The sequence below is a fragment of the Corvus brachyrhynchos genome, unplaced genomic scaffold, assembly GCF_000691975.1.
Source record: "Corvus brachyrhynchos isolate BGI_N302 unplaced genomic scaffold, ASM69197v1 scaffold1, whole genome shotgun sequence".
In the NCBI taxonomy this organism is placed as follows: domain Eukaryota; kingdom Metazoa; phylum Chordata; class Aves; order Passeriformes; family Corvidae; genus Corvus; species Corvus brachyrhynchos.
The window spans coordinates 1,918,945-1,941,269 of record NW_008237222.1 but is presented as its reverse complement, the minus strand read 5'-3'; positions in this window follow the sequence as shown (position 1 = coordinate 1,941,269).

Here is a 22,325-nt window from a genome sequence, read left to right as displayed (position 1 = left end):
GTATCCATTCCCAGGAAACTACGCTGCAAAATCCGTCCTCTGGTGTTGTCTCATATAGAAAAATCATGAAATCAGTTGTTAAACTAAGGCCCAAAATAGGGTGAAAATAAATAAGGTGGTGACTGAGTTTGCAGATCATAGGATTTTAATCAATGAGTTTTAAGAGAAACATCTTATTTAACAAATGGAAGTTAAAAAGAAATCTAGTGGATCATAGCATGAACTTCACCTTGAGGGGTTCAGAAGAAACAGTTCATGCAAGGAAATGTTTCATTATAAACTCTACAAATATAAAAGAAATGTAAAGCTTTATTTCAAGTGGAATTTTGGGTAGGGTAAGGAATGTCTTGGTTTTTGTTTGATGCTTTTTACCTCTCTGGAGAAAACTAAAAAGTAAATCTGAATGTAGTTAAAAAGCAAAACAGACAAGTAGTTACTTGAAAAAGGTGAGGTTTTCATTTTGTTTTGATTTATTCCAGTCCCAGAAATTTTTTTTTTGTGTTACATCCAAAACAGAATCATTGAGGGAAAAAAACAGAGAGCACTTTTGCTTCAGTTCTGCCGTCAGTACTTGGGAAAGGGGAGATTTACATGTATATCTCCTTATTGACTTTAATGGGAGCTTTGTGTGTAAATATTAACATCCAAAAGAGCAGAACTCTTTTTGCATCATAAAAATTTCTGTGGAAATTTTATAAGGAGCATTACACACATGCACTGACAATAATTTGAGTTTAATAGGGTGTATTAAATTTAAATTAATTTACCAATGCACAAGTAGATTGTTTTATAAAGGGATAGGTAATACTGCAAAGAAAAAAAGTGTGATTATAATTAAGATACTTTTCTGGGCTTCAGGCAAGTTGAGATCGGTCCCCTCTGTCATTAAAGGGACCAGTCTCATTTCAAGAAATCTCTTGGTGCCTCAGTCACGTACCAATAGATATAATAACCTTTCCTTTCACTCACACTTAATCTTTCTTGACATTTGAGATTGTCATCTCTTTGGGATTTGGATATGTTTTAACACATGCAAAAGCCAATACATTTGGCTTTTGTCAAATGTAAAGTCAAATGTAAAGAAATCTAAATTAGGTATAATGCATCTGTGAAATTTAGGAATTTCAAGTTGTGGAAAGAACATTGAGACTATTTATGTGTATCAAGATTTTTTTTCTTTAATGCCTGTGTTTTGGAATTTAGTTTTCCTAGAGTTTCAACCAGAATTGTTAATTTACATTTACAGCATTTGTCTCACTTAAATGTTATCAGAGGCTCATCGTGTCTCTCATATGGTCCTCAGAAATTATTCTCAAAATATTATACTGGGCAAAATATTCCACCAGTTTTCACTAGCTGACCCACTTATCTCAAACAGAAGGCCTTGTGTTTATTTCTGACCTCGGATCCAAGAAAAAGATCAAACCTGAGTTGAATATTCTGTACATCAGTGAGAGTCCTTGTCCAACATAATTCTGTGCAACAAAGACTGACGGTAAAAACCAGAAGTGAATGTTGCTATATCCAGTGTTTGTTTCATATCACTCAATTCAACAGGAAACAAGCAGAGAGTACATGTATAAAATTATGCACAGAGACATTGACACAGCATATGGAAAAACAATAAGGAAACCTGAGTGCTTGTCACAGCTGCTTTCTAGTGCTCTCCAAGCCACACTTGGAAACTTTCAAAAATCTGTACTTATGTTTTGTAGGAGAAGTGATAATTTTAAACCTCTCTTACAGTGCTTGAACCTTTATTATTTTTTAATTTTTTTTTTTTTTTTTTTTTTTTTTGAGAACTGCAACAGAGAAAGAAAAAATTCTACCACATTCTCAATTTACAGAATTAGGTACCAGCATGATGGAACTCAGCAGAGAATGATGACCAGCAGAATAATTCTCTTAATAATTCAAAGGCAACAACATTTAATGAGAGAAAAAATAATGATCTGTTAATAAGTCTAGAGAAGATGTTTTTATCCTTGAAAATAATTAATGATAAAAAAAGGATATTGCCTCTTTTTAAAGTTCTATAGTTATGACAACTTCCATCATGATGTGATTTATAAACATTAGGTAAAATCAACAGCTATGTTATAATGAGATTATATTGACTTTATATGAACAAATTAAATTATTACCTTACATAACATACCTTGTAATGTGTTAAATCCATGTGAAACAGACTGATATCAGCAATGTTAGTAACAAAAATCTGAAGTGTTAAGGATTTTCTTGAAATGCTGAATTCCAAGAGACTTTATGTGTATTTGATCAGGGATTTTATCTGCAAAGCTGGGATCATCTTTAGCTAAAAGTGACCTTAAGGTGACCACTATAGCAGTTATGTAACTATAGTTATGTTTCTATATTGTTTTGTCAGAGAATGACACGAAAACTTATTCACAAGGTCACCAGAGGTTTTGCCCAGATGTCCACTTCTATGCCAGTTTTAGTCCCAAATCTGCCTGTCCTAGGGTCAGGATCAATGGTGATAGGTTGAAGTAATATAAATTTAGCATAAGCTATTGTTTGCACCAGTGCTTGTGACCCAGATCAACGTGCGGTGACCCAGAGGGATTTGAGGTCTTCTATAAATATCATATATTGAAAGAGTAAAAATACAAAACTCCTGAATCTGAAAGACTGTAAAAAAAATCATGCTTTTGTTCCAAGTAATAACTTCTCGGTCAGTACAGTAGGCATAGAGTAATCAAATTGCTTTAAGCTTTCTCCACATTTGGATATGTTAAGATTATATACAGAAACATCTTATATCCATTTGAGTAACTCCAGAATTTAGTTAAAAATCTGTCTTGATTCTCAAAATGAAAACATTAATTACTCTGCCAAACATTACCAGCCCTGTTAGCATTCTCAGGCACTAGTAATTTTTCCAAGAATTGCTTTTTTTGGGGAAAAACAAGGTCATACCAGGAAAAAAAACCAGACCCAAGCCAACCAACAGATAAAACAGATCACATTAATTAATTAATAATGCAAATTGTTTCCTAATTTTGCAAGATTTTATCTTTGTCATCCATGTATTTTTCCCTAACCTTTCCTATTATCATAAACAATGTCTTCCACTATTATTTGTAATCTTTTCAGGCTTTAATTAACTTCCCATACGAAATCCTTCATTTGTTGATTTCAGTTTTATTTTGAAAAGAACTTTTGCCTAAGTGTTGACTATTCTCTTGAAAAGAAATATTTTTCAAGACAATTCACTGAGGGAACTGACAGAGTGAAGAGTTTGGTGAAATTATATTGTTTCTATTGGGAGTCTAATAGATTAACTTCTCACCTTTGTAATATTTAATAGTTTAAAGAGTTGGGATATACAGTACCTTTTTAGTTGTTTTAGTGCCCTGTTTCACATAATCCCTTTTCGTTAGTTTTTTTAACTCCAATTACAAGATTCTGGAATTAAATTCTAATTTCATCTAGTAACTGTCACTTTCTGGAAGCAGCTAGATTTGTCACTAGGCAAAACTTAAACTAATAGGATTTTAAATGTGTATTTTCAATTTTAACAGATTAATGTTTTGTATGGCTTTCAAGAAAGCAAGACACACTTAATGATTTAGTCCATATTGATTCCTCCCTTACATTAATCCTTGGTTTAATCCATATAGTGCTAAGAAATGTCAGGTTGTTCCAAGGCACCTCTTCAAATATCTTTGTCATTTCAAGATTTTTGCTGAAAAATTCTGGAGATTCAAATCTACATTAACTTGATAATCAGTTTCAAAAATATAGTACAGAAGAATTTTTGTAGAACTAAAGGGATAATATTTTAGTATCCTTCAACATAACCCTGAATATCTTTCTAACATTTTGCAAAATTAATTTTTGACAGCTGGTAAATACTGATATACATCTGACTTTTTGTTCAAAACAAACATGAATGTCTTTTGAATAAGAGATATGATTTGAACATTTCATTGATATGTTTTGAGTTATTCATTCATGCACATTAATAAGCAAAACCAAGAGAGTTTGTTTTTTCTGCCCCAAAGAGTATTTCTCCAGGCACAAACTTGCAGACAAGTAGCATGCTGTCCAATAGCAGACAGAGAGGTAAGAGTGACTTCAATGATGGCTGGATAAGCACCTTCACTTAACCTGGCAAGGGCACAAAAGTCAGTTATGTGAAAAAAATAGCCATTAATTTTTTAATTACAACAGTGTTATCTAAAGCTAGAGGATCAAATAGCTTTGCATGGATGCTAATCTTCGGATCGCACAAATGAAATCTAGGGAAGGGTAACCACAGACATTTTTGGCATTCCTTATGTACAAGCCATAGATGGTGGAGCCTCCCACAGATATACAACAGCAAAGAGTATCTGACATGCATTTAGGTGTTGGAAACTTATTCAAGGTTTGGTATCATATTATTTTTGATATCACATGTGTTTTTTTACCACAGAAGGTAAAGTTTGAGGCGAGGAAAAGCTGCTCCCTTGGTGTAATGCTTGGTAAGGAATTTCTGTTAAAATATCAAGCAATTATAGAGAAAAAAAGTTGTTTTGACTCCTATAGAATACCTTGCATGCTTCCTGAAAGTGAAGTTTGTAAATTATTTATAAATGAGATAATCTTATATATTAGTCCATCACAAGTCTGCTCACAATTTTTTCCTTTCAGACCTTCAAATCTGTAATATTAAATACTGCAAAAAGTTGTTGAAGTTACAAGATAGTCAAAACAATTTCATTGCACCACAAGACTGTTGTCACACTTGGTCCACTTTATATGCCCGCTTTCATCAATTTCACACAAGCCATAGCTTTTTAGGATACAATAGAAGTTTTTTCTTAAGATCCTTTGACCATGTGAAATTCTCTTGAATGACAACACAATTAACTCTTTCTATGGAAGTAAATGCATTATTTAAAGTCCAAAGAAATAACGCTGACCAAATGACAGATATATATGAGTTTTCTTATTTCCTACTTAACTGGTTTTCAAAAGAACAATTCTATAGTAACGTCTTATGTACAATATACAGTTCAAGACCACCTTTCAGAATTCTTTGCAAAATGTTAGCTCACTTACATAAAAGGAAAAAGGAGGGGTTTAAAAAAAAAAAGAAAACTTTCAAAGCCTCAGGGTCGGACACTTGGATTATAGACCAAGGTCTGAAACAAATTAATATTTAATACAACCCCTCCTCCTATTATAGACACATCCCTTAACAAACTTCTGGCTGGTAAGAAAATTTTATGTCCAGTCAGTAGTAGAATTACAGATGTTGCATACAAAATATTGAAACCTTCTGGCCCTGTGTTGGGCAGTCCTCACTTCCTGTATCCATACTGAAGTTGAACATATCAGAAGTCTGCTGCCCCTTCATCTTAAAGATGGATGTCTTCCATCACGTTCCTTTTATTTTATTTATGACTTACCCTTGTTGATGTAACACTAGCAAACCTTTCATATCGTTTTGGAAGGTCTGATGCTTTCTGTTTATCACAGGGGCATAAGACATAAAGCAGAAGGTACTATATATGTCAAACTCTTGTAAAAGGAGGGCTTGTTAGTACCAACTGGCCATTTTGTTTAATACAGTGCACAGGAGTCTATAATCTTAATTTTAGAGGGTTTGGCTATGTCAAACACATCAAAACAGCTGAATCTGTGTATCTGTACTGAACTCATATGTATAATGAATATGGACATCAGTGTGGCTAGTACTGACTGCAACACTCAGTCATGCAGAAAATGGCTACTGTAGATTTGGGAATGTTATTGATCTTTGTTTCCATCATCCTTTGCCGTTTTTTTTTTTTTTTCATTCAGCATGAAAATGCTGTTTAGAGATGAATTTTCAATTTCTTTTCTTTGGAATGGCCTTTCAAATTGAACAATATTAAAATAATCTGTTTCAGAGAAAGAACACATGGACAAGAAGAACGGTAAACCAAGAATTTCTTCATATGGGTAGAGTTCCATAGCAAAATTTACTAAATAATACTTTCTCAACTCTGTGTGTTAGCCCTCAGGGTCTTGGTTGTACAATAAGCAAAATTTAACCTCAGGGAACAGATCTATATTGTACACATATGTAATGCACTAAAAGTGAAACGGCAGTGGCAGCTCCAATACATGCTGCAGGGCAACATCCTACAGTCTGAATGGAATTGCGCTGCATGTAGAATTTCAGGGAAATCAAATGACTTACTGTTATGTGGCTGTGAAAATCTTATAATTTCTATTGTTTTCCACTCTATCCCCTGCATGTATTTTATTAAAAATTATCTAAGTTCATCCTTGAGTAGCCACAAGCCATTTAGGCTCTAGATCCATACAGCAAACTATTGACAGTTCAGCACAGTTCTCTTAGTAGGTAAAGAAGGCTAGAATGGTGCTATTGCATTGCTAAGTGTTTTCCTTCCTTCTTCTTGCTTTCCTATATATACTATAACTTCATTTAAATGCTAATCTTGCTCCTGCAAGTGGGCCACATAGGACAAAAATATTCTAAATAAAAGACAACTAAATTTCATGCAAGACTAATACTTGGACAATATTAATTACAATCCTCGGTTAACTGGGATGTGGAAGGGATATTCCAAATATAACTGAAGGTATCCTCTTCAAGCAATTATTTTGAAACTCCGTGATTACAGGCACAGCACTGTACAAATACACATAAAAGAAAAAAATTGCCTTTCAAAGCAAACATTTAAGGTAGCTGCTATACAGTATTTTTCATTCTGACAAGTTTTTGTCATATTTATGTGTGATGTCATCTGTTCTAAAAGAATAACAACCTATATATAAGATGAAAGAAAATAGGGGGATTTCAAAGAGAGAATCATAGAACAAGTTGTGGTGGAAGGGCCTTATAAAAACCATCTAGTCCAAACCCTCTGCAATGAGTAGCAACATCTTCAACTAGATCAGCTTTCTCAGAGCTCCACCCAAACTGATCTTGAATGTTTCCAGGGTTGGGGCATCTGCCACATTTCTGGGCAACTTGTTCAAGAGTTTCATCTTGTAGAAAATTTCTCATTGCAAAAAATTTCTTCCTTAGTCTGAATCTACCCTCTTTTAGTTTAAAAATGCTATCCCTTTTCCAAAGGGTGAGAGAAAGGGTGCAGAGCGACATAGGTCATTTCAAGTGTTATTTTGCTTAGGCCAGTTTCATACTCTTTCATTTAGTATGAGTGGAGAATGAGTCCTGCCTGTCAACTTTACTGCAAGAGAAATCAGAATCAAAAATGCAACTTGCTCTGAAAATTGCAAGGTGATGAATTCTTCTGTTTTTCCTTTACCTACCTTCAAACAAAATATCAAACATGATAGCTGAAAAAACCACAAACAAAGAAAAAACCAAAGTGCTTCTCTGTGTTAACGCATGGAGTGCCACAGGGGAGGACTGTTCTGGGATTCTAACTTCCTGGAAAACAGAAATCCAAAGTTCCAAATTTATTTTCAGTGACCCTGCATTATTAATAGACTGCTAATGTGTTCCTGAGTACTTAAGTATTCAGAAATAAAAATTCACTCTTTGATGCTTGTTTGGAAGCTGATTACTTGATTCTGTGTCAACCTATATGGCTGTTAATCTCTGTGGACTAAATTCAACATAGCATATGTAGGTCATCAGACAAAACCTCCATTGAAATCAATAGCAGAAATAAATTACTCTGGTATGGCATGTCGGTCTGCATTTGATTTGCTGACACATGATTACTCTGAACTGTTAGCTTCATTTACTTTTATTGATTGTTACTGTGAAATGCTTACTAATTGCACATCAGATTTTTAAAGGTGCTTAATTGCATACTTTAGACTAGTGTTAAATTCCATACATTGATTGTCTGTGAATTATGTTCCAGGGAGTTCCATCTCTATTCCATGCCTTATTTCTGTGATATTATGGGCCATATCATTAGCTCAATCAAAGCTGATTCTAGAATTGCAGTAACAGAAATGGAGGAGAATAAAAGTTAGTTCCATTTTCAGGGTTTGAATACTAAAGGCAAGATCGAAACCTTTTTTAAAAAAATGAATGATCCAGATCCAGTCTTTGAACAAAACACAGTCCAAGCAGTTTGTGTCCCAGGTCTGAATTAAGAAAAATTTGCCACTATGTCTAACACCTTGGTATTTAACCTATATGTAGGTGCTCAAGCCTTAGAGCAGAAGCAAAAACTCAGTCAGAACCCTTAGATACCAATCTATCAGAATTCATTTTCATTCCCGCCTTCTTCTGGGAAGTGGGAAATATCCACTCTTAGGCGACTCAGGGAGGAAAACTTCACTGATAGGTCTCTGGTTATAAAAGTAGTCTCTGACAGTCAGATCCTGTCATCAACACTCAGTGGAAATAGATGGAAGACTCCAAATTTAGTGACAAAAATATGAGTTGGGTTTGCTCATACAAATAAAAAATTTAGGTGTGACCCCACCTACCACCCACAGCCCAGTCAGGTCTAGATGAAAGAGTTGTCTGGTTAGGTTAATACTGCCCAGAGCCATAGGAATCAACCAAAGTGGAAGTGGGAATTGTACAGGTATTCTGTATTCTTAATGGCAATTTATGTGCATTACATTTTGATTCTCTTTTTAGGCTATCCAAATTTCTCTCTTGGTATCCCTACTTATGTTTGAACTTAGACAATCCATCATTTACAAATAGTAAAAGAATGTATTGAATTAGTGTCTATGCCCAGCATATTTATGGATGCCCTCTTTGAAAAGTATTTTAACTTCAAGTCACTCTGTACCCAATTTTTTTTCCAACAATATTCCACTGAAGTGGAATGAAGCATGTGAGAGTTAAAAGTATAAATAAAATGACAGTGATAAAGAGCCAATAAAATTACTGGAAATCTAACTAACCAATTTCAAATCTGAAAACAAAGCTTGAACTGAAAGCTAATTCTTATTTTATTCAAGTCACTGTGTTAATGCCTATAAAAGTATAAATAATGCGTTTTGCTAATGTGCTCTATCTGGAGACTGTTAAATCATTCTGCAATAATATTGTGTTGGGTAACTTTGTGAGCAATGTGAGTTTATAAGGGTCTGATGGTCAAGAAGTATCTGAAATGTGTCCAATAACCACAGAAATAAGATAATTGAGGCAAATACTTGAGTAATGTGTTAAAGCTGCCAGGCTTCCCGTTATAACAGGCAAAAATTCTCCCTTGGTATGAGCTGGCATAAGGGTTCTCAGGTCTGAGAGAAAACAAAGCATCCAAATGCTCACCATTTTTTGAGACACAAGAAGATGCAGAAAAATCAATCACTGTTTTGTCTGCTTCTGCAAATTTCAAACGAGATCAGTTTATTAAAAATAATATTTTGTTAGTAAAAAGTCCTAGCCAACTGAATTTATGGTCTTGTTGAGGTACAAAGTTAGATCTCTAGTGATGAGGAAAGTCTGATATTTCAGTTCAGATCTATTAAATATTTGAGGGCACATGCTATCTGTTTATCATTGCATAGCAAACCTCACTGACAGCTTTTTGTTTGCTGTCTGGGTTTGTTGTTACTGGGAGCAGAAACATTTTGGAAAAAAGAGAAACCTTACAGCCATGAGGTCACTTGCTTGCTGTGTGCTTTAGGTACTGCTAACCAGTTCTGTGACCTCTCCTTGCTCTTCAAGCTGGAAACTGTGGATTGGTTGGTCTGGTCCTCTGCCCAGGTCTTTAGGTGGAAAGCAGCCATCTGCTCTCATGCCTCTCAAGTGTGCCAAACACTGTAACGGCATGCAAAACAATCCTTCTGGTGTGAGTGATACTGCTTTTAAACCCTTTAACAGCTCCTTGGGCTACGTTGCTACTGAGATAACTAACAACACAGTTGACTCCTGGGAAAGCACTGAGGGCAGTAGTATATTGCACCCAGTGTAAAAAAAACAAGTATAAACCACAAACCACAAATCATGCTCATGATTTGGAAACAGGTAAATATTTTTCTGCCAGATTCCCAGACAGTAGTAGAAGAGGTAGGAGTGCCCAGGTGACAAGCTCCTCTATGCTCAGTCGAGAGTTGTCCAAATTAAAAGCAGAAAAATAGAACTCTTTTTCCCCTCTTGAAATGGGAGAAACACTTGGTTGCTTTTTTTGCCACTAATGTGGAACTGTGAATATTTGGCTCAAAGCCAGTTCTAAGAAAAACATATTTGAAAGACCATTTTCTCATACAGTATTTCTCTGACATGGGAAGAATAAGAAAATGCTGTAGATTTTATGAGGAAAAATATTTTGTGGTTATTTGTACCCCAAACATGAAGGCCTAGGTATTGAAGACAGCCTTTAGGTATTTATTGACTGGACGAGAAGCTGGGGCTTGATTCCCAGCCACCCTGATTTTGCATCTATCCTCTTGTATAAGGTGAGAGGGAATTGCCAAAGTGGGAAGTGCAACTACAAACTTCACCACCTGCTACAACAAGATGTTGTGACTCTGAGCATATCTAAGACTTTTCTAATTTATATTCACAGACAAATCAGTGCTTTGCAATGTGGGAAATGGGGGAACCTACTTTTGCCCAAGCAGAAGGAAGAGAATCAGTTCCCAAATCTCTGAATTATTCACAGTTCACTTGTTTTTGTACAAATTTTATACACCAGCTGATCAACTTCACTTAATTAAAGGAAAGTATTTCTATTACTAAATACATTGCTTTTATTTTCTTTTAAGTATTTCTGATTCCTTGTGCTCAAAAAAACTCCTTTTGGAATTATCCGGGAAAAGTACAGAGAAATTTATAAGAGCAGAATAAAAGCACTCAGCAAAGGCTAAAGGATGGAAGATTTATAGCTACTTGGGGGGAATCAGAGAATACCAATGATTTACAAAACCTATTGAAGTACAAGAAGAAAAGGTTATAAAATATCCATGAAAACATTTATGGGAGATATCAGAAAAACATTGTCAGAGAGATTTGGCAATGAGGGTCACCACACAGAAGAAATAGGAGGAGGAATGCTAATGGCTTTTGAGAAAAAAACTCTCTGATATTTATGACTATTTCTGTAAAAATAAAAACATATTAGAGTATAAAAAGAAATTAAAGAACCCTCATTACTTAACTAAGACATTAATAGAAAGTGGAAACTGATCTCCTCTTCACATGATATTGACCAGTAGGATCTTCTAGAAGTGAAATGACAAAAACCACTTCAAGTTCCTAAGCAAGACTGTCCTTCAGTGAGAGTTATGATGACATAGTTGCAGTAAGTTTTGAACTGCAGTAGTTGGCAGCTTTGGGCCACTGGAAGCAATGGAGGAAAGGGCTGCCAGACCAGGCCAGTGCAGGATGAGCAGCCGTTGCTTCCTCGTGTCAGCGCTGTGCTGCCTTCAAGGACTCTGCTGACTCCCACTGCAGCCATGCAAAGGCCCCAACTCTTAAACCCAGGATGGTCCCTCACTATTCAATCAGCTGACAGCACAGATTGCATGTACTGTAAAAACACATTCTGCACTCTTTTTAATTTCCAATGAAATCCAAAGCAGTGCTCTGAGCAGCATTCAATACAGCTAACTAATCTTCAACCCTCAGCAGGGATGTTAGAAGTAAACAGTTGCAAACAGAGCTGCTTGAAAATTTTCAAATACATTTTTATGTAGACATACATACTTTACACAACACTGTATATTTACAATAAGCTACAGGTTGTCTTCCTTTTCTTCTTTTGTTTCCTTTTTCTATTCATCAATTACTGCCCACAAAAGGAAAAGCAGAGAAAAGAAAGGATGGCTGACAAATATAAAGGTTATATAAACAAAAATTATCAAATAAAAAGGAAATGTTTTCAAAATCACAGAAGATTAAGACAAACATTCAGCAAAAAATTAATGAAAGAACATTGATAACATTAAGAAAATCTTTGTTAGAATCTCTGTGTCTTTATATATTTTTAGGAAACTCTTAACAAAAAATCCCCCAAAACTAAACACAACTTCCCCCAAAACTAGTAAAACCAAAACCCCCAAAAATCCCAAAAGAAAAACCCTGAAAGAAATCCAACCCCCAAAAAACTCTAAGTAGAAAAAAAAGTTCATCTTGTTGCTAAAACATAAATGCCTATATAAACATCTAAAATACTTTAAGTGCTAGGCAAATCAAGTATTGATTTCCCAGGTAAGGTTATTATAGTCTCTATGAAATGCATCTCATTCTGTCACAGAACAAATATTCAGATTGTTTTGAAATCCAATCTAACAAGGAAACTCAGTGATGAAATAAATGCAGGTGACTTGGCTGCAAATAAAAATTTCCTAAGCCATGGGGCTATCTCATTTCAGAGTTTGAGTAGTAGTTATTCCTTTCTGTGTTTTTTTTTTTACTACAAACCTTCATGTATAGGCCTATTGTTTTGTTTTCCATTAATGCCTTTTTTAACCAGTTAGAAGACCAAACTATACTACATTTCTCTCTCTATTTCTTCTATACTCTACTTCTCTCCCTATTTCTTCTTTCTTTTCAGCCAAAGGACAGAACCTTTTGTTGCAGTGGGGATCCTGCAACACGCATATATCAAACCAGGAGTCCCGTGGAAAGGAAATATATATGGACAGACAGATTCTTGCTAGATGTTTCAGAGATGTTTATTTCTCCAGCCGCATGGCCGGAGCTCTGCCGAGGAACTGTTCCAGTCACGGGACCAAGGGTCCTTCTGCCCGCGCAGGGGAACACAAACCAACCAATGGGAACGAGGCTGAGCAGGGGCAGGGAAGCCCCGTGTCTGTGCCCTCAGGGCCCCTCTCCCAGGGCTACACGGCAGGGGAGGGACCCCAACAACCTTTTGTTGATAAAGACGGAAACTGGGTCTTGCTTTGTGCTTCTAAACATGCCTCATCTCCTTGAGAGCATATTTAATGTATTCCCTTGTTGAATTTAGAAAAGAGCCATGGAAACTGAGCAACTTACTTAAGTGCTAAAAAGTTGCCATTGCACAGTTGCAAGACTCAGCCCCTATAAACCCATGCTGCTCTGGAGCGGATAGTAGATCCTACAGCATTTTGGTAAAAAAAAAAAAAGTATGACAATGACAAATACTTTTTAATTTTCTTTAATATGTGTTAAATAAATTTAATTGGGTTAGTAAGAACTCAGCATATTCTGTGATTCTGTGGACTAAAATAATAAATGACAATCATCTTTCACTATTCATCCATCTACTTCCAGGTGAATCTCCATAACCCTGGAAATCTAGAAAGATGAAAATTTATAAGAAAGCTCCTTTAAATTATAAAAATGATCTCTTGCCCTACACATTTGTAAAATTTAAAGTGAGTGCAATTTGTATACTTAAAATAAAAAAAAGTTAAAATTGAGTGAAATGTACCATGGTTTTCAATTGCTTTCAATTACCATTAAACCTTTTTGAGGGCAATTTGCATAATGTTTCATAAACATGTAGGCAGATTAACCTTTTTAGTTAATTTATTCATTAGCAGTAAAAATTCAAAGCATCTCTTATGAGAAAATAATGTCTTGCTGTTAAATTACATGGAAACAAAGCAATTGGGACATTGTTGCCTCAGTTCTCCCTGTGTCAAAGCACAAAATAGTGGAGAGAATAAAGCTTCGCCTGTTAGCAGAGCGTTGATTAAATCGCCTGTTTGTGAACAATTAGCAGTATTACAAGAAGATTAGGTGAAGTATTAATTAGAGATGGGTTAGAAGAGTCCTGCCTGGAGCAGATACCTGCAAATATGGGGGATGGAAGAATGAAAAAGTATGAGAAAAGACAGAGGGTTTGACTCTTTCCTGTCTTAAATCTCATAATCTCATACATTCTGTCAATGGAAAGTGTGGTAACTCAACACTGTTTTTCTGTCACTTTGTGATTCCTTTACATGTCTGTAATTGGCTACTTGAGATAGAAAGGAGTGGTCACATTCCTTTGTCCCCCAGTGTGGTCTCCATCATGTATTTTGCCTCTGAATGAATTGAGGTCGCATCACTATCCATATGTGGGAATGTGAAAAGTGGTTGAAGTTTGGACACTTATGTGGTGTTTTATTAGCCAGGTTCTTAAGGCATTTCCAGCAACAGGAGATAAAACCCTTCTCATGAGCTGGAATTAAATCATTTGCAGATTGATCTTAAGGCACTTGCAAGTCTATCACTTTGGGTAAGATTATACAGCGTTGGGTGATGCAGGCCACAATAGCATGTAGAGGGCAGCTGCTTAGCTGATGAAGATAGAGCCTGAATGAGCAGTTTGACAGTTTACACCAGTTCTGGGCCTATCTTTATACCTCTTCATTAAGAAATGAAATGAAGCTTTTCTGTACACATGCTCTGTCATATGTCATAATGCTATCCATTGTCTCTAGAGTGTATCCAAAACAAATATACTATTGCAATGTGTGGCCCCATCTTTAACCTATTTACTCAGGTAAATGTGTGACTATTTAGCTTGGGACATTTGTTATATAATATAAATCTATTAAATCTATAATAACTTCCAAATTTAAATGTCAGGACAATCAACTTGATATTTTTACACTTTCCCATATCTTTTTATGGGTTTACATCTGGAAGAGATATACTGATCAGGATTTCAAAGTTAAGGAAATTCCACACTCCCTTCTGGTGATTCCAACAGCCAGATTATACAGGTGACATGAGAATGTTGAAATCACTAAGTGCACAAGTATGCAGAAGCATTAAATTATCCAATATTAAGTATTATTCATGGTCCTCTTGCGTTGCTGTCATGTGCTGCTTAGTGGAATGTTGTTGAATTAACTGATGTAAGTCAACCACAAAATCTGCAACAATCTCAAACAAGTCTGTTAAAAGAGTTAAAAAAAATAAAGAGATTCTCTACAGAAATTTAAAACAGATTAAATGTTTAAGGACTATTCCTTAGCTTTGAAGTTACTTACCAATTTTCTAGTAGAGTTATCTATTAAAAAGCTCTGCTGTCTTTCAAATAATAAACAAAAACAAAGCAGAAAATCAGAAAAAACCCACAATGTATTCATAAATAGAGGTGCCTAAACGTCTGGAGGAAAGCACAGTACTATTTCTTAGAAATATCTCATGTGATCTTTACATTATGTTTGCTGTGGTGGTTTTTTTTACATAGCTTACTGAATGCTAGAGAAGCACACAAATTCTGTGATTGACACAGTTAAATAGAAATCTACCAGAAAAAACAGGTGTTTTTGATAGGTAATGTCTTCTAGGAATGACTATCAGACACTTGCTTCATTATGAAGAATTAGCAACCAATGAGGCAAAAATAGGAATAAACTGTTATGTACAAAAATCACTGTTACCATTCAATAAGAATGACAATGTGGAATTTGCTTATGATGAAAGTGCCAAGTGCTTCACATAAGCACATACAAAGTCCGTCAAAACCTCTCTATGCCAAATTGATGTTTCACTGGAAGTTTCCACCACATAATACATCTGTGTTCTTTCTATATATGTATTAGACATATCATTCCCACAAAGTGCCTGAAGCAGCTGAAGCAATCACCTCAAACATGATAATAAATTTCAGTGATATGAACCTTGAACACTTAATGTTCAAATGCTTTTGTATAAAGTCTTCTTCAGGAGTACTTTTGCTTTGACTTTCATCAAGAAATCAGATTGTAAGAGCAAAAAATGTTGAAGTCAACTTCAGATAGTGTTGTAGTCCTCCTGACAGAATCCTAAATACAATTGTATTGTCAAAACCCCCTAAGGAGCAAAACCCCCAAGGAGCAATTAATATTATGACTGGCACTTTGGGTTATTTTCGGGAAAGGAACTGGAGTCAAATGGAAAGCAAAGCTCACTCTTGTTAATAAAAAGGTTAAATACTAAGTCAAATGGCAGAAAATTGGCTTAAAACACTGTGGATAAAAACAGAAATCTATTTTAATTTTGAAGTGCCTGCCCTGAACAATTGCACATCCACCTTGACAGGAAAAGCTTCTCTTAATGTCTCCTCTTGGAGTATCTTCCATTATTCTTCATAAATCGTAGGAAATTAGACGTATTTTAAAGGTTGTAAGATCATTTCCCTCTTACAACAAGTATAGTTTAAAGTGTTTAAATGTAATATAGACTAGTGTCTATTTAACTAAATGATGATTTCTAATCATTGTACGCATCTCTTTATTTCACTGCCCAATTCCATATGCAGAATTCTCCTGTTTCAGAAGAAAACAGAAATTCAAATGAATGTTTGAGAAGGAAAAAACAGTGTTCAAAAAAAGAGCTCTTAAAAGAAAATCCTGAAAAACATGATGAAAACACAGGGAAAGATATGAGTCTGTTATGATAGATGAAATGAGATGGCCAGCTATGTTGTAAATCAACTTTATTTTGTCAGACATATTAAATTGCAAAGTTTCAGTAAATACAGCATGTTTGGACTAAACAAGAGGATTGTATCTTAGGTGACACAGTTCACTGGCCCCTTAACTTGCAGGGCATATGAAAGATTAAGATTCAGTCACTTTACTTCCTAAAGTAACCCAGAACCTGGGCAGGAATCTTTTCCTGACCTCCAAAATGCTCTAACTCCTTAGTTATTCTGGATTGGCGTAGTTCCTTGTTGGAGTCACCCCATGAAATATAAATAAATATTCAAGATTAAATATTCACAAGGGAAAATAATTAAAACTGTGCATTATATCTTTGATGAGCTTTTCTGTCACTGGATCACAGAGCAATTTTTAATCGTGCTGTCCTATGAGTAATCTTCCACAAGAAGTGTGCAGAGAGCCTGGGTTTTGTTGCAGTCTGGTGGTATAGAATGCTCCTAATTCACGCCAGTGAAAAGTCAAATAAGCACGAATAGGACTTCAGCCCTGACCTTCACTGAACTTGTAAACTATTACCTGAACTGACATTCCAGTTTTTATGTATCCAAGGGAAGGGCTGATGCAGGCACCTATCTCACAGCAGTGAGTGCAGAGCTGGGGAAGGCACCTCTGCCCCAGTGAAGTGGCAGGAACCCTTGTTTGTACACCACTTCCATGAAGTTAGGCAATGACAGGAATTTCTAGGTGCCTAATTCTCCTCATAGGCAAGACACAGACATGTTGCTACTTTAGAATCACAAAGACTACTGTATAAAACAGCTTCTTGCCTTGACATACTAAATCACTGACTAGCAATTAGTTTAGATTTTGCAGTTTCTATTTTATTCTTTTGATTACATAGTTTTGAATATCAGTATAAATATGAAAGCTTAAAATTTCCCAAATGTTCAACAGAAAAAATTATTCCCCATAAAAATATATTCATTAATGGGCTGCTTATCTCCATTAATCTTTTTGCTTGTCACATGAAGTTCTTATTTTATGTATATATCATAGTTGGAAACATAAGCATGCAATTCAGATGCTCACAGAGATGCTCTTATAGTTGTTTGCTTATGGCACACAGAGATATAGATTGACAGGACAATCCAATGGTCTGCATCATCTTGTTTCAGATTATTTATAAATAATCTTCATTTTGGTCTGCCAAGGCTGGAAAAAGGAAGCAGAAGCAAAAATAAATTTGTAAATAACTTCCCACTAGGAATTGTAAGGTGGTGATCTTAGCATGCAGCAGCACATGGCACATTCAGGGAGTCCGTGTATTTTAACCAGAGTAGTACAGCTGTAATGCTGTTCCTGTCTCTCCTCTCCTTCCTATTTTTCTTATTATTATTCTTTCCCCTTTTCTCACTTCCTTTCTGTCCCTCCCTCCCTCCCTCACACTCATCTGTCCTTCCATCCGCCCTATGCCTCTTATGTAGCCAGATATCTAACACTGATGTTTTCAGTGTGAGAACTGGAAAAAAATGGAAACTATTTACCTTAAAGGTTTCAAAATGAGTGGAGGACAGCGTATACCTAGAAGTAGACAGCTTGGAAGATTAAGACTTCAAACACTTTCAGGTTTTGGTCTTGATGAATTTGAAAAGGTCTGTATTTATCTGAATTTTTTTTAAAAAATTGTATTTAAATGGTGCAGTTTGGTCATGGACACCTATGTTCTTATTATAATGTAATCGCTGTTTCTTGGTGATAGAGTTTTATTTCATTGTCTTCTCTGTGGATAATTATTGGGTTATTAACAAATGGTGTAGAATAGCACGTGTGTGTGTACGTGCATGTGTATGTGTGTGGGTACGTGCATGTCTGTATTTTACTCCATCTTTGTAATAGTTCTGAGCAAATTCACCTCTAGGGATTTCTAAAGTGATTTAGCATTCCACTTCCTATAATAACAGCATATTTCAATACAAACACTTAATTATTTTAAAGGTTTATTTGATTTTATACTCTCTTTATCTGTCATGAAGCTATTTTATTTTTCTTCCACTTATATGAGTTTAGATTGTGTTTGTTTTAAATTTATATAAACACAGAATACAGAAATACAGAATGTAGCCATTAGCTTAGAGTACTACATCAATTTAAAACCTGATTCCAATGTTTCCATAAATGAAATAAATGGAATTCAGCACTAGGTGAAGGAGAAAAGACTGAATAGAACAAAGTCACTGGATGCTAAAATTCAAAATATCTCAAGATTTCAAGGTATGAATGCAAAATTAGGACTGCTGAACTCTCTGAGGGAAAAGAGAAGGGGCTAATATTTTATTCTTCCGTTATTGGGTGAAAATTTACATTATTACTAGGCCAACTCAAGCAGTTTATTTTAAAACTCAATCCCTCAGGAAGAAAAGAAATCACACTTTCTGTAATGGGAGTAAAAAGGAATAAGGGGGAAAAATATAAGAACACAAGAATTTAATTCTAAATCATGAAAGCATAATGCTGAGGATAATAAAAAATTTTTCAGCTATGTATGAACATTCTTCAGCTGAGTTTGAGACTGGAGCCATTTGTAACCATGAGCTCATAATTGTTAAGGGCTACAAGGCCCAGATTTTGCTTGAAACAGTAAAAAACAGTGCAAAACATACAATAAATAATCATAATATCTGTACTAAAGATCTATATTCTGGCATTGAACTTAGGGCCTAGTAGACAGATGAAAAGGAGCTAAACTCCATATTTTTCCTTATACCATGCAAATATTATTTGTCATATTCAGCCCTCAGCAAACGAGCTTACACAGACTGCTTGTATTGACCTTCATTCATTATTATGTTGGGCTTTTTTTTCCCTAAACTTGAAAAATTTCTCCAAAATATCTATTTTTATATCTATGTAGGGATGGGTATTAACCGTAGTTTCATGCAGCAGGACAAGTAGCATGGATCCTTGAATTAAACAGGGATAATTTGAATTCAAGGCATGATTCTGGTCTGCAAGTGTCTGATATTTATTTTATGAATTTAAAGTAGTAGTCTGAGGTCCTCCTAAGTGTTGTGATCACAGTAGACTAGAGGCCTGAAGTCCTGGAATAATGTCAATATATAAAAAACCCCCAAATGCTCAGAAGTTGCTTTCCACCACAAAAATCCCAAACTGAGCACAACAGAAGGAAGCCTGGTGACATCTGTAACACTCTGTGGAATATTAGCTATGGCTTGCAAGACACTTTTTTACACTGAGGCATGCTTTGTGAGTCACTCTACCAAAACTAAGAGGAATACTTGTAAAGCAAATACTGTATTTAAGGGGTTGAACTGCTTCCCAGCTCTGTAACATCTGAACACATTTCTCTTAAATGGGTCTCAAAGACTGCAGCAATTCATATATCCTTTGGCACTTCTCTTTCGAGTTACAGAAACACTTCTTTGCATGAAGTGTTTTGATAGTTCAGGCAGGAGCAAGGTTGGTTTATACAATGAATATGCCTGTGTTTCAGGTAGAAGTCTTTTATCAAGGACAAAGTTTTGGCAATACTCCCTAAGTGTAATGAAACACCAGCATTGTTCTGGTACTTTGGAAATTTATTCCACAATCCAGTTCCACCGAGATGTATGTTATTAGCATGACTCAGTGCTACATATTGTCTATAAATAAATTAAGTCCCTCTTACACACCCACAGTACTGTAACATAAAACCATGTTGCTGTGTAAAGAGGCAGGCCTCTCTTCCCTCTTATCCTTGTGTATTTCTCAGTTCTTTGATTCTGTCTGCAAGGGCTTTCTGGCAGGTTCTTTTTCCCAGAATAGGATTCAGGAACTGCAATGACTAAAAACTAATCTCCAAATCTTTACTTTCCCTCCTTCCCCACCCACTTTGATCAGTTTCCTTTCTAGCGAGCTCCGATGTGAACTTCTGAAATGTGTGGGAAGATGCACAGACTGTCTGTCCATATTCATGAAGATTTATGCAGAGTTCAAGTGACCATATAACCACAGATGAAATTTGGTTCATTTTTTCTGAGCTCCTGCTGCAGTCAAGGGACAAAGAGTGATTTACCATCTCTAACAGGTTAACATAGGATCTGTGAACTGCCTTCTGAACCTAAGGTCAGATGCTTAAAGGCAATAGTCCCCTAAGTGGCAATGCTCACTTTATTTTCATCTTTCACATGTTTTAGCTGATGTTTTATGATTAGTCTCGTGTAAAGATACTAGAATCTGGCCAAAACTCCCTATGAACTCATGCTGGCAGATTGTAAAGGATGTAATCTGATTCTGACATTTCCCCTTCTGCATTAGAGGATGTACATCTGTGTTCTTCAGATATTTAGAATCATCTTCAGATTCACTTTTTAGAATGCAAAGGACCCATAAATACTAATGCAATGACTACAACATCCATGAAAATATTCACACCACAGTAAAGAACTAAATGGGAAAAACATGTCATGAACACTATTGTGCACTGTGGCTGAAAATCCCCTATATAATGACAAAAAACTGCAATATGGTTGTTTTTCACCATCACTGTTATCCACTAAAAGTTGATTTTGTTGTCTATTTTTTTTTTTTTTATTCTCTCAGTGGGGCAAGAAGGTGGCATATTCTTTGTCTTGGAGATCACTTTTTGCATTTCTGTATTGTCTCTTTTAGGCTATGTGCAAACTGTGAGACCTAGGAGAGTTTCTGGGCTCCCAGTCATCCTGCATCCTGACTCTCATATCAGGGGAAGGTTTGGACTTGTGCCATTTGCTTCATCCTGTGTACCCTGAATTTTTCAGAAATGGAACCCAGGTGGGTGGACAGACGGGAGGTTTCAAAATGCTTCATCCAGACTCTTACCCTGGACTGGTATTTCAGCATGAGCTAAACATGTACTCTCAGGTAGTATGTAAACATGGTCCCTGTATAATCAATGGCATTTTTTCAACAAGTTCTCTGATTTTTCTTTTACTAAAGCAAGACAAAAAGTAATTATGCCATTTCCTACCATTAGATTTCAACTATCAGTACTGAACATAAAAGGATAATCTTGTATTTTAACGCATACTACTTACACTTTTGCAATTAATTTTGGCCTCAGTACAAGCTGGTTTTCTTCAATCAATTGCAAAAAAAGCACAGCTTTATTAAAGATGTTTACAATTTAATTCTTTACTTCCAACCTTATAAATCACACTAATGCACTCTGTCTGGGATACTTCCAATAGGCTGTTAGTGTGTGCTGGCTCTAAAGTATGAACAAATTGCACAGTGAAATTTGCCCCTGTCTCCTCACCAGAGTTATACCACCAACAATATCTCCAACTTCAGAAGTTAGACTTTTCCTTATTTCGATACTCTCTAGAGAAAAGGAAGTGTAGATGTGGAAAGACCTTCTTATCAGGGCCGTGCAGAGGGCAGAAGATTTTTTAGAAGTTAGAGTTTCATGAATCTAAGGGATAACATACTTTGAATGTTAGGCATTTTCCAGAGGATATTGTGTTGGCTGAATGCCTGCTATCAAGGAATTGTACAGGATGCATATTCAAAAGTTTCCTGATGGGAAAAGCAGAATGAGTTGGGCTGTCTGGGAAGATTTGAGTCATTTTCCTGAAGTCAGGATAACATCTCAACCTTTATGAAAGACATGAAAAGTTAGATTTCACCTCCTGGGGATAAAGGAAAATTTGGCTAAAAGTTACGACTAAATTCCAGAAGCTTTGATTGCCATGTTAGCTGATAAAAAAGAAGAGAAACCTCTTTTAGAGAGGGATGCGAAAACAGTAGGGGGAAAAAAGACAAATAAATGAAAAGGAAAAATACTGTGGCCATCAGGAGGGACAACTGTGTCCTGGGGTGCATCAGGCACAGCATCATCAGCCAGTCAAAGGAGAGGACTTTCTCTCTCTGCTCTGCACTGGTGTGGCTTCACCTTGAGTCCTGTGTGCAGTTTTGGGCACCACAGTATGAAAGAGACATTATGTTATCAGAGATTGTCCAAAGGAGTGCAATTAGGATGGTGAAAATTTTGGAGAAGAAGCCATATAAGGACGTCTAAGATCACTCGGTCTGTT